The sequence below is a fragment of the Mesitornis unicolor genome, unplaced genomic scaffold (genome assembly GCF_000695765.1).
Source record: "Mesitornis unicolor isolate BGI_N332 unplaced genomic scaffold, ASM69576v1 scaffold1936, whole genome shotgun sequence".
In the NCBI taxonomy this organism is placed as follows: Eukaryota; Metazoa; Chordata; class Aves; order Mesitornithiformes; family Mesitornithidae; genus Mesitornis; species Mesitornis unicolor.
Window position 1 is genome coordinate 29507 of NW_010188713.1, and position 12448 is coordinate 41954.

Sequence of the window (12448 nt, forward strand, 5' to 3'; positions counted from 1 at the left end):
TATACTGCTCCCCCTCACCACTGCCTCCTGGAACCTCGTCTGTTTATATACAGAAAGCACTCAGGAAGCACGCCTAAATATACCCAGTGATGTTAGCTGAGGATCTGTCTCTGTCTCTCCTTCTCCTGCTTCTGCCTCCATAACATTCTTTCATCATCTTCATGCTCAACAATCCCGGCTGTTCAAGCAATCCTACTTCAGTCTCATTCTATAAAAATGGTTATTTTCCTTCCTCCCCTGCCAGCAGCCATTCTCCACTCTGTCACAGAGCAACTTCCATGATGTTGCTATACACCATGTCCCATCTAGTATTTTCTCACTTGATCACTAAATTACAGTGAAGCCCACATCGTCTTTATCAAATCCTTGAGTACACCTACATGGCTTTGCCCACTTTTCAAACAATAAGAATGTGCCAAGTCAGGGCAAAAATAGTACCAGAAAGAGAGTAACGTATTTTACTTTACTTTATGAAAGGGCACTTGAAGATTGCAAAACAAGACACAATACTCTCCACAGACTAACTTTTGAAACCACTCTCAGGGAAGTTACCCTGGAGACAAAGCATCTCCCAATGGAAATACCATTGCAAATAAAAATATTTTCACAGTAGTACAAACAGAAAATCTGCACAGCAAACATCCAGCCAGCTGACAAAAACATCAGTTATTAAACTTCAGGTAAAATTCAAAAGCAGGTCTGGGATTCAGCTTGCACTTCTGATCTGCCTGTTGTCCAAGATGCAGGCAGAGCCTTCCCTCTTACAAAAAAATGCCACTTGTCAAGGGACAGGGTCTTCCAGTTGCTGCAGTCTGATCCTGCTTCTTGCCAATCACCCTCATGATCACAAAGACCGTCCAGAACATACAGTAGGTACCCAGCACAGACCAAGAGTCATAGCAGCACAAAGGATCTTCGACCCTTCAGTCTGTCCACATATCACCAATTGGTTTGAATGTTTCTCTTCTGTAGGTGTTCAGCAGACAGACCCTGAAAATGAAAGCTCAACAACTCTGCTGTTGCAGTAGACAAGATCTACCCTTGTGGTTATTCCCAGTGCAAACTCTTCTGAAATGCAGTTGCTGCTCTACAAACCCCTTTCTATGAAAACAAAGCATCTAAATCCTCCTAATTCAATAATAATTATAATTCATCAATTCATCTACTATTAAATATCAACAATGAAATATTCACAAAAGTTTACAATCAAACTTATTTAAAGCCCTTAAGACTGCTTCTGGGGGGACCAACTGTTCTTAGACAAAAAATGCCAAAACCTGAGAAGAACAGAAGTGTAATAAATGAGACACTGATAATTTTTGCACCAAACACACTTAGGTTGCTTACAACAAACAAACAAATAAATAATTATATAAAATAAGGTTTCTACAAAACCCCACCCATCATAGGAAATCCATCAGCCAGCAAAGAGCGAGCAAGGAATTATTTGCTCAGCTCTGGTGACAATTGGCTGTTACTGGAGTTATTCTGACACATTGTTTTGGAGAACATCTGTTTCCACTCCGACTCCTTTAACTTTCAGATGTGAAAAACAAAAGCTCATTTTCATGCCATGTCTCCCATCTTCCGTTGGCAACAGTTGCACGATTATGAAGTAATTGTTATGCTGGATGATCTGTTTGTCAGTTTATATTTTCCTATCATATCTATTTTTAGCTGCTCATTAGTATTACTTGGAGCCTCTCCTATAAATCTTAAACATTTATAGCACATCTCGACAATTCATCAAATGGAGCCAACCTCCAAGGAAAGGAAACCTAAACCACTTCCCCTTGCTCAGCTGAATGAGATTCAGATCCTTGTCTTTTAAACATCAAACTCAACATTTTCCCATCTGCTCTTTATACACAACAGCCCTTTTGCTCCACACCAATATTTTATTCTCCATTCATAACTTTTTACTTCCCTCCAGAGGTTTCCTGTTGCTTTTAGTCTGCTGGACTCATAGAAGACTTGGAGTTTGGAGGGTTTTCCCCCACTCCATTGAAGGGGAAAAATAATCATTCAGCAATGAATGGCCACTTTTCATTACTCATTCACAAGAGAGACACAGCAGGATCCCAGAGCTGGATTCAAAGACACTTTTCTTTGCCGTTCTCACAAGAAGAAAACAGTATTTTATCAAAGACTATTCAAACTAAGCATATTTGGAAAATTGTAGCTATGACCACACCCAGAGGTATCAGTACACGTGATTTGGCCAGGTGACCCTTGCAGGGAACATTTCTAAAGGATTCAGCCTATAATGGCTGCCGACAAGATGATTTCAAAAAATAACCACCACAAGAAGTTGTCTGGCCAGGACTTTTGCAGAAGGAGAATCTCCTCTTGCAAAGAAATGCCACCCAATGCCAGGCAGCACTCGGTTGCCAGGACAGGCTTTGCAGCAGGTCCTGGCTGGTGGGACCAAGTACCACTGCAGGCCAGGAGACATTGCTGCTCTTCTTCTCCTCGGCTCTCCTGGGGAGATCCCAGCCTTGCACACTCTGCACGTTTGAAGGCTAAGCAACGTGTTTCTCAGATGCAACTGTTAATTGTCTGTATGCAATTAGTTGATACCCAACTGGAACATGCAACTGATTAAAAAGCCAATTGACCATCTTTTCCATTTCCTGCATATTTGAATTAATCAAAGGAGACATCGTACAACAAGAAATGAAAACTGCACCAAGGAAAACAGTCCTGGCATGCATGTTAGTCTTACAGAGTGGCTCTAAGTTAAACAGCTCATCTGATCAGCCAGAATATCTGTATGTTGCTTTTTAGGGAGGTAGGGAGTGCCTGGGAGAAGGTAGTAACAGAAAGGAATATTTAGATTTTTACAACCAAACTTGATTTCCGTCAGTTCACACAATTCTTCAATTCACCTGATCTCTTTTCCTACTGTCAATTTTCATGGAAGGAAAAAAGTAGTTTATATTCAGTTATGCCTCCACATTGTTACATCCTGATTTTATGATTACTATAACCTCCAGCAAGTCATCCAGTTTCTAGCCTATCCTGCTTCGCAGCAGACATATGTCAACTTACCTGCATCTCTGATCCTTTTGGTCAGATGTCAAGTATCAGTGCCATAGCAGTCCATCTGGCCAGTCATCCAAAAGCATTTCAACAGACAAATACTAATATATCTTTTTCAGGCTAGTCATGTTGATGACAATCATCCCAAGGCTCAGAAATACAGCCTGCCAATAAAGGTGTGAGCTTGCTAAAAAATAAATAAATAAGTTTTAGGCTACTTTGGGAAAAAAAAATCCCAAGAGGCTAAAAATTCTGTATATTCTAGTAGTTATCCCATGCAGCGTACTGCAAGAGCACTTCTGGAGTGCTGTGATTGTATTGGCAGAATATCACACCGCAGAGTATCACCTCACAACGTGGAACAGACATTTTGAAAAAAAGCAAACTGTGCAAGCACAATGACTCACAGAGATGAGAGATTACAACAGCAAACCCAAGCAAGTCAAAGAAAGCACCATATCAGGATTCTCTCCCCAACCACTTTTCCTACGAAAAGTAGTATGCCAAATCCCTTATGATTCTTTCAAATTAAAACATAAGATTAAACTGAAGATTGACACAGACTACAAGGTTCAAATCTTATCCACATTGCCCTTAGCACTAGAGACTTACACACCTAGGATCTTAAAATTTATTATGGTAATAGCAACCTTGGATCCAGAATCACAGCCAGACTCAGACATGCATAAAAAATCACCCCTGTATCTACCTAAGCAAGAACTGTATTTCTGCCAGCCCCAGATGTTTAGAACTCCTGTATCACACCCCTCCCCCCCATCCCATTGTGAGAATGTCTTTATAAAGCATGGGATTTTATTATTATTATTTGTCTTAAGGTTCATTGTTTTCATGATTTCCTTGACAAGGGCAATAAACTTATATCCCTCTTCCTCTCCCCTGCCAAGGAAAGCTGAGATTCTCTGGTAGATTTAGGAGTGTGTACCAAGTTATGAGACATGGAAAAAGCTACGAGAGCTAGAGTACTGCCACCTGGTACACCATAGCTGCATCCTAGGGCTAAAGCAGCTGGGAGCACATGCTGTTTCATTTACTTGGCTATGCCTTAAATTGAGCAGTACCAGGAAAGGATGTATACATACATATATATTACAGCATCATCAGCATCCATGACACTGGGACATTTAACAAACCTCTTCACTTAATGGCAGCTCCAAACCCTGCTCTGTCAGCTTTAGGAAGGAACAGCCCTTTGTGAGCCGTCAGTCACACTAAGATCCCTACTGAAACTGAGATGATTCCCACCAGAAAGTGGAAATTTGATCAGGCCTCATGTTATCACATATAAACTGATGGAATAAATCTGTGTTTCACTTTGAAAGGGATCATATCCTAACAGAGCCATAACCAATCAATTTATTTATTTGTTTATTTATTTAAACATCTGGAAAGATCATATAATAATATGATTTATACAAGGCTTTAGTCTTTCAAAGGAAGATTTAGCTACATTAGCCCATAAGATGCATGAATTGCTCAATTTTGAAGCTGTCCTTTTGGCAGTGCTGCATATACATACTCAGATAAGTGTTTGGCTGCAAGAGCAGGGAAAAAGTTGCATGTCACTAAAAAGTATAGGTTATAAGAGGAACCACTGTATAGTGCAAAGGAACCCATCTGTAACAATGAAAACATCATTATTTGGTTTTGTAACTAATGCTATAAATACTCCATAACATCAAGAAACTAAACTCAGAAACAGAAAACACTTGCAGTCCACACTTAATGCTAGTGGGATGCAAGAGATGGGGCCCACAACACAGCAGAGACCAGGAGCTTGCAGCAGACTGGAGGGGCAGGCAGCCTGGTGCGTGCCAAGCCTCCATCCCTCTGCGCTCGCCTTTAGACCTTCCTTGGATGCTATTGCTCACCCCTCCAAGGGCAGAGGGATGCACAGCTACTGACTGATTGTGAGGTGGCTAAACAGGGAGAGGAGAAGGGGCCAGGACATAGCAGGGATGGTGGGAAAACAGGCACCCCGAGTCATCCCCATAAGCCGAAGCTCATCTTGTCCAAAGGCCTGCACTCCCACCAGAGGGTGGTGATGCTTTGCACAGGTTATTTCTCATAAACATTAATACAGACTTGAGGTTTTCACTGTCCTGTCATGGCTGCCTGACAGATTTAGAGTTCAGGCTGGAGACTTTTAGTAATCTCTGCCACAGCAGCATAGCAGGGCTCTGGAGACACTGATGGTATTTATAGCAGCCTCAAAATTGTGCCTCTTCTCACCAACTGAACCAGCTCCCTGAGCCGAATGCTACAGCTAATTGAGAGAGGACTGTCATATACCATCAGCTAAATTTACTGCTGGTCCTCAAGATCAGGTTGTGCTGACTGTGTTGTGACAGCGGAGTCTAAAGGGAGGTCATCTTCATTTCTAAATTTTCCCTCTAGGAACAAGAGTTTCTTCTGCATCTTCACTGCTAGGTTTCTATTTATAGGCTTGAACCCTGTGATGTAATCTTCCTTTTTGTTTCCAAGGAAACAATATTTGATGTAGTCTACTTTCAAGTTTTTCCTCCTTTAGGTCCACCCCCCCCAGCTCTCTCCCTCCCTTTTTAAAGAGATAAGTCAATAGGTAAAACCTGTACTTACTTATCTCTGGCACGCAGCATAGTTCTCTCTCTCTAAAACCAGGCTTATTCACATCACTAAAAAATTCAAGACATTTCAAAAATATGCTTAGCAGCAATTTTATGCACTGTTTATACATATTACTTTTTTGATAGTAAATGAGTTATAATTGCAATAGGCAGCAAATCCTGTTGATAGCTCAATTTTCTCAAAAATTTCAGTTCTGCATCTCAGCCCCAAGTCCTTTTATCCTGAAAACATTTTTTAAAATCCTCTCACTGACAACCCATCCAGCTTTCCTGTGGTTTTACTCCCTAAGCCAGAACTCCTGATGGCCAGTCCAGTCCTCCCTGGTACTCCCTTCCTGGTAGCAGGGCACCTCCTGACACCTCTCTGCAAACTCCTCTCTGGCACAGGGCAGTTTTCTCAGGTCTGTTGTGACTCTTGAGTTCATCTTCATTCGCATGAAAATCCTCTATATGAATGTTATTTTAAAACAACTGGCTGTCAATTCAGTGTCTGTAAATTAAGAAAATGCAGAGGATTGAATCCATAATTCATACTGAAATCAGCACTGGTAACAGCTGCAATAAAGTGCGTTGAACGGATTCTTGGAGAAACACAGGTGCTTTGGACTCTGAATGGAAAAGTAATGGGTCAAGCTAAAAGCTTTCCTTAAAATCCTCAGTGCTAATGTGTTTATATGGATGGGTTGAGAGGTGTGTGAGAGACCAGCTGGTTTAATAAAAAGAGACTATTATAACACTGCATAAAATTAAAGGTATCAGCGCTTGTAAACACAGTTGATAAATTCTGACTGGGGAACACACACTGATTTGTTACTCTCCTGCCTTGCACCTCTGTAATACAAAGGAATAAATGAACTGGGCTCACGATCTGCTGTTCTTCATACAATGAAGTTACAGCCAGAATTTTTTTTAGGACTATCCATTTTGGAACATAAACATGCAGGTAAAATCCCAACGTGAGATGATGTGGACCAAGAACACAATAAGAGTTTGTGTGGTGAAGGGGAGAAAAGGTAATAAAGCACATGCTCAATACAGAGACAGCAGATATGACGAGTTTTAGGTTATCAAAGAAACTATCAAAGTGAACACAGAAATTATCTGCAGTCAGCATCTTCCATTTTGGGTCATACAGGTTGTGGACTAAGATTCATCAATTCCTGTGTCAGCTCCAAAAAAGACCAGGCTTTTTTGAGATATCTGATCTTGATTCAGAAGCTTCAAGTCATTCCACAAAATCTTTGACTTGGCAATAGCAAGGAACACAGGATAGGAAGACTTACATGATCTAGACCTCTGCCAGTGTGTCTAGATCCTTTTAAAAAATTCATCACAATTTTTCCTCGAAACCCTAAAATAAGGGTTTCCCACATTGCCTTCCTGCTGGAAGCTGCTTCAGGAAGCCACTTCTCTCCTTCTTCCACCTCAAAAGCACTCATAGTCAGTTCTGTTCCAGATGATCACAGTTGTTATCAAACCTTCGTATCTCCCAGTCCAACCATGGCTTAATGACTTGACAACATTGTCTCCTTCCTTATGGTTACTCAGTCTCCTGAACAACCTCAGTAAAAAATAACATTTGACAGGAAAGGGAGCAGTAGCAAACTTCAAGTGTTTGTCACTAGGTTTTGTTAGTTTATTTCTGAAGTAAAATATTTCTGGTAGCTAAAATGCAGACCACATTTCATGGTCTGGCAATGCATTGCTTTAGAGATTGTGGTTCTGTAAAGAAAGGGCTTTATCAAGTTGTTTGCTTCTCAAAGACGCTCTTTGGCACTAGACAGGTCCAATTGGGTCTCAGCAAATCAAATGCTTATTTGATGTCAGTAAAACTAAGATGCAACCGCTGTTCTGCTCAAGGTTGTCAGACAGCTTTTCAGTAATCACTTTCAGCCAGAATAGATGCTCAATTGTTCTTCTTTTCTGCTGCAAGGGGGGAAAAAAACCCGCAGCTTGCTCTTCCTCAATAATTCCCTCATATTTCATTTTTAATCTCTTAAGCAAATTACAAGTGCAGACCTTTGATGTGCACGCCAGCCAAACTCATTCATTTCTCAGTACTTGCTGGACTAGAGAGGATCTCCCGTTCTTATGCATGTGGATGATAATAACAACTTCAAAGCCCCCAGGCATGTGTTAGCTTTCCCTGATTTCCTAAGCATGCATTTTGTGGGCCAACACCAGTTAAGACCCATAAACAGCTGCATTTCAGTACCATCTATTAAGGCAGTCTCACTGTCTCTCATAGTGTAAAAGCTATTTCTATTTCACAGAACTACTCAGTCTGGCTTTTGTATTTTTCCTAAAATGGAGTACCTCATTTCCAACATTTACGGTGTTCTCAGCTTAAAAGAGTCTGGAACCTGATCAAACTCAGAGCAAAAACCCATTAAAAGACACTTGCCCTGAGGTGGCATGGAGCATTCCTGGTGGATTATGAGACATTGTTTTGCTGTTGTGGTGTTTTATGACATGATGTGTACTTGATTACTTCTAGGAGGATGGTAAGTCATAGCCATATGGTACCACAGGACCAGATGTTCCAAGTACGGCAGAACAGCTGCACCTGAGCAGTGGTTTAGCAAACTTCCCCCAAGTTTGCTTAGGAAAAATTAGAAGGGGACGTATTTCAAACCAGTTAATGTTGTGAGTTATAGTTAACGTCATTATTTAGTCTGTTGAACTCATTATTAAAACACTTGGAGACAAAGAGCATAGAAGAGTTAAAAAGAATATCGGATAGTCGCATAAATAAGAAAAACCACTGCCAGAGACAATTTACATTGAAAGAAAAGAAATAGTTTTGAGAAAGCTGTAAAACTTTGTGCTTCAGGCTCCCAGCCAAACTTTATCTAAGGAGGTGGAGTGGGGAGATTAAACAGATTTTCTATGAGGCAGAACATTTACCCCACAAGTGAGGAGCAGAGATTTCATGTACTTTCCTTTAAGGCTTTTGTTACTGACCACGGTCAGCAGTACAGACACCAGGCTAATGGCACCAGCATGGCAACTTTGGTGCTTCTTCATCTGCGCTGCCAGTGAGCCAGAAGCCTGTACCAAGAGGACAGCAAACATCAAGCCAATTTCTGTCTCTCAGCTTTATTTAAGTCTAGATTTGGCACTCAGTATACCATGTAATTTACTTTGTAGGGTGGTTTAAATGCTATGACCAATTGGAGGTGCCCAATATTTGGACTTCAGGAGCACATCAGGATGCCCTGCATAGCACTGAATGATGTACTCACTGGTTTAACACTCTCTCTGCGTAGGATTTCTGTGGTAGGTGCTCTTCTAGTAGGGCTTCCTCTTAGCACCGACTGAGAAACAGGGGAGTAAGCAGTTTGGGGCCCCAGGCTCTTCCTGTTCCCAGCATTCTTCCATAAGGGAGGTTAGAAGAAAGCCCTCATCCCTTACTTTCCACATTACTGTGCCTTGGGATCTCTACTCCATTTCAACACAAATCTCCCAGAAAGTTTTTTCTGCTGACAGCGAGAGAAAAAGCAGAACAGCGAACAAAACGCCTTTCAGAGTCCTGGCCCCAGCAGCCTCCCCTCACAAGCCCAGGGAACCGCATTCAGCATTGGGGTCCTTCCTTCCTGGCCCTCAAGGAGCTTGCTTTGTCCCTAACCTCAGATACAGTCTTATCAACACAGCCACTACTGCTGGGCTGTTAGCCCTGTCAGAGACATAGCAATGAGATGCACCAGCCAGTAAATTTGACCCCTACCAGGCCATATTCAAGTTACTCTCCTGACAATACTGCCTAAGAAGCCCATAAACCATTATTTCTGTTATACTACTTGGACAAACATCATCAACTGTTATCTACAAGAATAGTTGCTTATTGACTGAAAAAAACCCAAAAACGACAAAAAAACCCTCATAAAATATAACATACCAGGAGTCTATAATTTCTGATAGACCTTTCAGATCCCCTTATTTTCAGAATTTTAGATATGCTCCTAATGTGTTGACTTAAAACACTGAGACACTGAAATCCTTGCCCCGTGAAGCAAAGCTGTCCATTTGATTTGATTTGCAGAATGGTCTCGCAAGCCAACATAATCCCGATTCCCCTGCTGATAGAAGCTAGCACAACTGACGTGTAGCTGAAATGAAGTAATGAACACAACAGACAATGCTTATTAAAGAATCAAATAAAACCCTGCATACATCAATCAAAAATAAGTATACCACCAATATTTTCTGGTAATCCTTAACTAGAAGATGAAGAAAAAGGAACAAACTCAAGCTCAAATAGTAGGTTACACAGGGCAGTAACTGTCTCCTTTTTGTTTTATGGGTCTGCAATGCCTGCCTCAGCACAGCCCCAGTCGCTGATGGGGGTCATTAAGCAAAACTTCAGTATAAAGAGAAATTAAACAAGTAACGCCCAGCTAGACAGCCATGCACGCAAGGTATTGTCAAACAAGTTTTATGTAGTGCTGCTTACACGCCAGTTGATTTCAGCAAGAATCAAGGGCATGCAGCATTTTGTGAGGAGGGTGCACAGTCATTTTAAACTTCTATCTGCAGTAATCAAAACAAGTTATAGCCAGGCTACAGCTACATGTCTAGTTTGAAGACTGCTTGTCTGTGCAAGAGAGAACCATCTGGATTTACTTTACAGTTAACGTTAAAATATATATATAAGGTTTCTTAACTTTTGCCAAACAACTGGAAACATAATGGCTTCTGCATGCTGTTAGCATCTCAGTACAGCTGCAAATGTCCACTAGGACAATCTTATATAATTACATACTTATTCTTCCCATGCAATTGTTAAAAAACAGCTTTTCCAAATAATAGCATATTTTGCAGCAAAGAGGAAGTCTTCTAGTCCACTAGGTTGGAATGGGGGAGACAAGTCTTCTAAAGCACAACTTGACTCAAAGCTTTTATTTTAAACTAACATAAAAATTTCAAGACTTAGAAAACAGAGTGTCAGATTTTTCCAACTGTGCCTCTAGTGTGGTCTGGCCAGAAATCTATAATTTCTCTCCTTCCTCCTTTTCTTTACCCAACGTCTGTGGAAGAAATTCAGTCCTAAGAAATTCTTTTTAAATAAATAAAAAAACCCAAGCTTTTGGGTTTTTACCTCACTTCCCACCCCCTCTTCCCTGAATGGGACTTCAGCTCTCATCCCTCCCACAGCTCCATATTCTGCGCCACAGAAGTTGCCACCTACAAAGCTGGCGAGTGGCATTTTTTCGGCCACTGTCTTACTCATTCTGCTTGGGTATCATTCATTTTCCCACCTAAGCCTTTGTCTCTTCTATCTAAAAATATCAGCTTTCCAGGTAGAAATTGCCTTGTATTTGAACAGTGCCTGGTGCTGCTCTTGGCTGGCCCTCTGACACTTTCAGAACACACATGAAAAATAAAAGGATAATGAATTTTGCCCAGGGTCATGTTCTGGGGCTGGTGCAGTTGCTTTGCTAAGACAGCTACGTGGGGACAGTGGGTGACCGCACGCAAGAGCCGACCACCGACAGCAGGGACCTGCAGGCTGAAGAAGAGCAGGCTGAATCTATGCAAGGCTCCAGGAAGGGGGAGTGATCTGCATGTTCAAAGCACCATCACCGGCTTAGCCAAGATCTTCAGAAATTACCGATAACATGGCGAACATTTGCTTCTAGGAGCTCAAGGCAACTATTCAACTTTCCAGAGGGCAGGTGCTTACCTCTTCCAAAATAAGAGCCTTCCTGATGTGTTTCCCACGTGTCCAGGCTCCAAAGCTTTCTAAGACATTGGCCACCCTCAAAACACCTTAGCGGCTAGTATTTTTTACTTAACAAAAGCAAAACTAATGGAAACACACACTACTGGCCCCAAAAATAGAACATTTTTCCAGGAGGTGAGTGATCCCTACATACACGTTCTTGGGACCCTACGGAGAGGTGGGCACAAAGGCTTATGCTGTTTTGACAGCCAGGCAGACAAACAAATACTTCTGTTTCAGCTTAATATTCCTGGAACTCGAAATGCCAGCCTGAGAAAACAATACCACAAAACACTGTCATGCCACTGATCTGACATCAGGAAGACAACCAGTGACAGCCCAACAGGCCATTGGCCATCCCTGCTCCGTGCCACCTTCCATCACACACCTTACAGAGCAGCCTCCTCTCACCAGCACTGCCAGTCTGCTATATCATCTTACCCATATTTCCCCATACTGGGTCACCTGCAAGGATAAAAATAAAACAGCTGCTGCTGGTTTCTGTTATATGGGATCTGTATCTCCTCCGCCACAGAGCTTCTCTGTTATCAGTATAGAATTAATTTGCACAACAACCTTCCAAGGTAACTAAAAGGCACAGCAGGTTTCCAACATCTAAGCTCTTTCTCATTTTAAGAGTGACTATCTGAATAATTAGCAGGGAGGAGCTTGGCTGCTCTGAAATACAGAAACTTGGCTTGAGTGATTCTGTTAGCATGAAACGGCAGCAGAGCCAGTGCCCAGAGCTTGAACTGAAACTGTTTGTTATTACTTCACATCTGCACTGCAGTTTTAGCTATGCGACATGACCAAGTCTGGTCCTGGTCCTTCTGGGGTGAACTTTTAGCTTTTAAGCAAACAAGGGATGACAAAGGTGGTTGGAAGGATTTGAAGTGACATTAAAAATAACTGACATAGACAGGAACTTACGTCCCACTGAAAATGAATGGCACCTACCTTGAGACTTGGATACTTTGGAAAAAGTGCTTGCGCAACCTGAAACTTTGGTCAGGCACAGACATTCGCATTCATAGAAGATTGTTTCTGTTCTGGCAAGAGA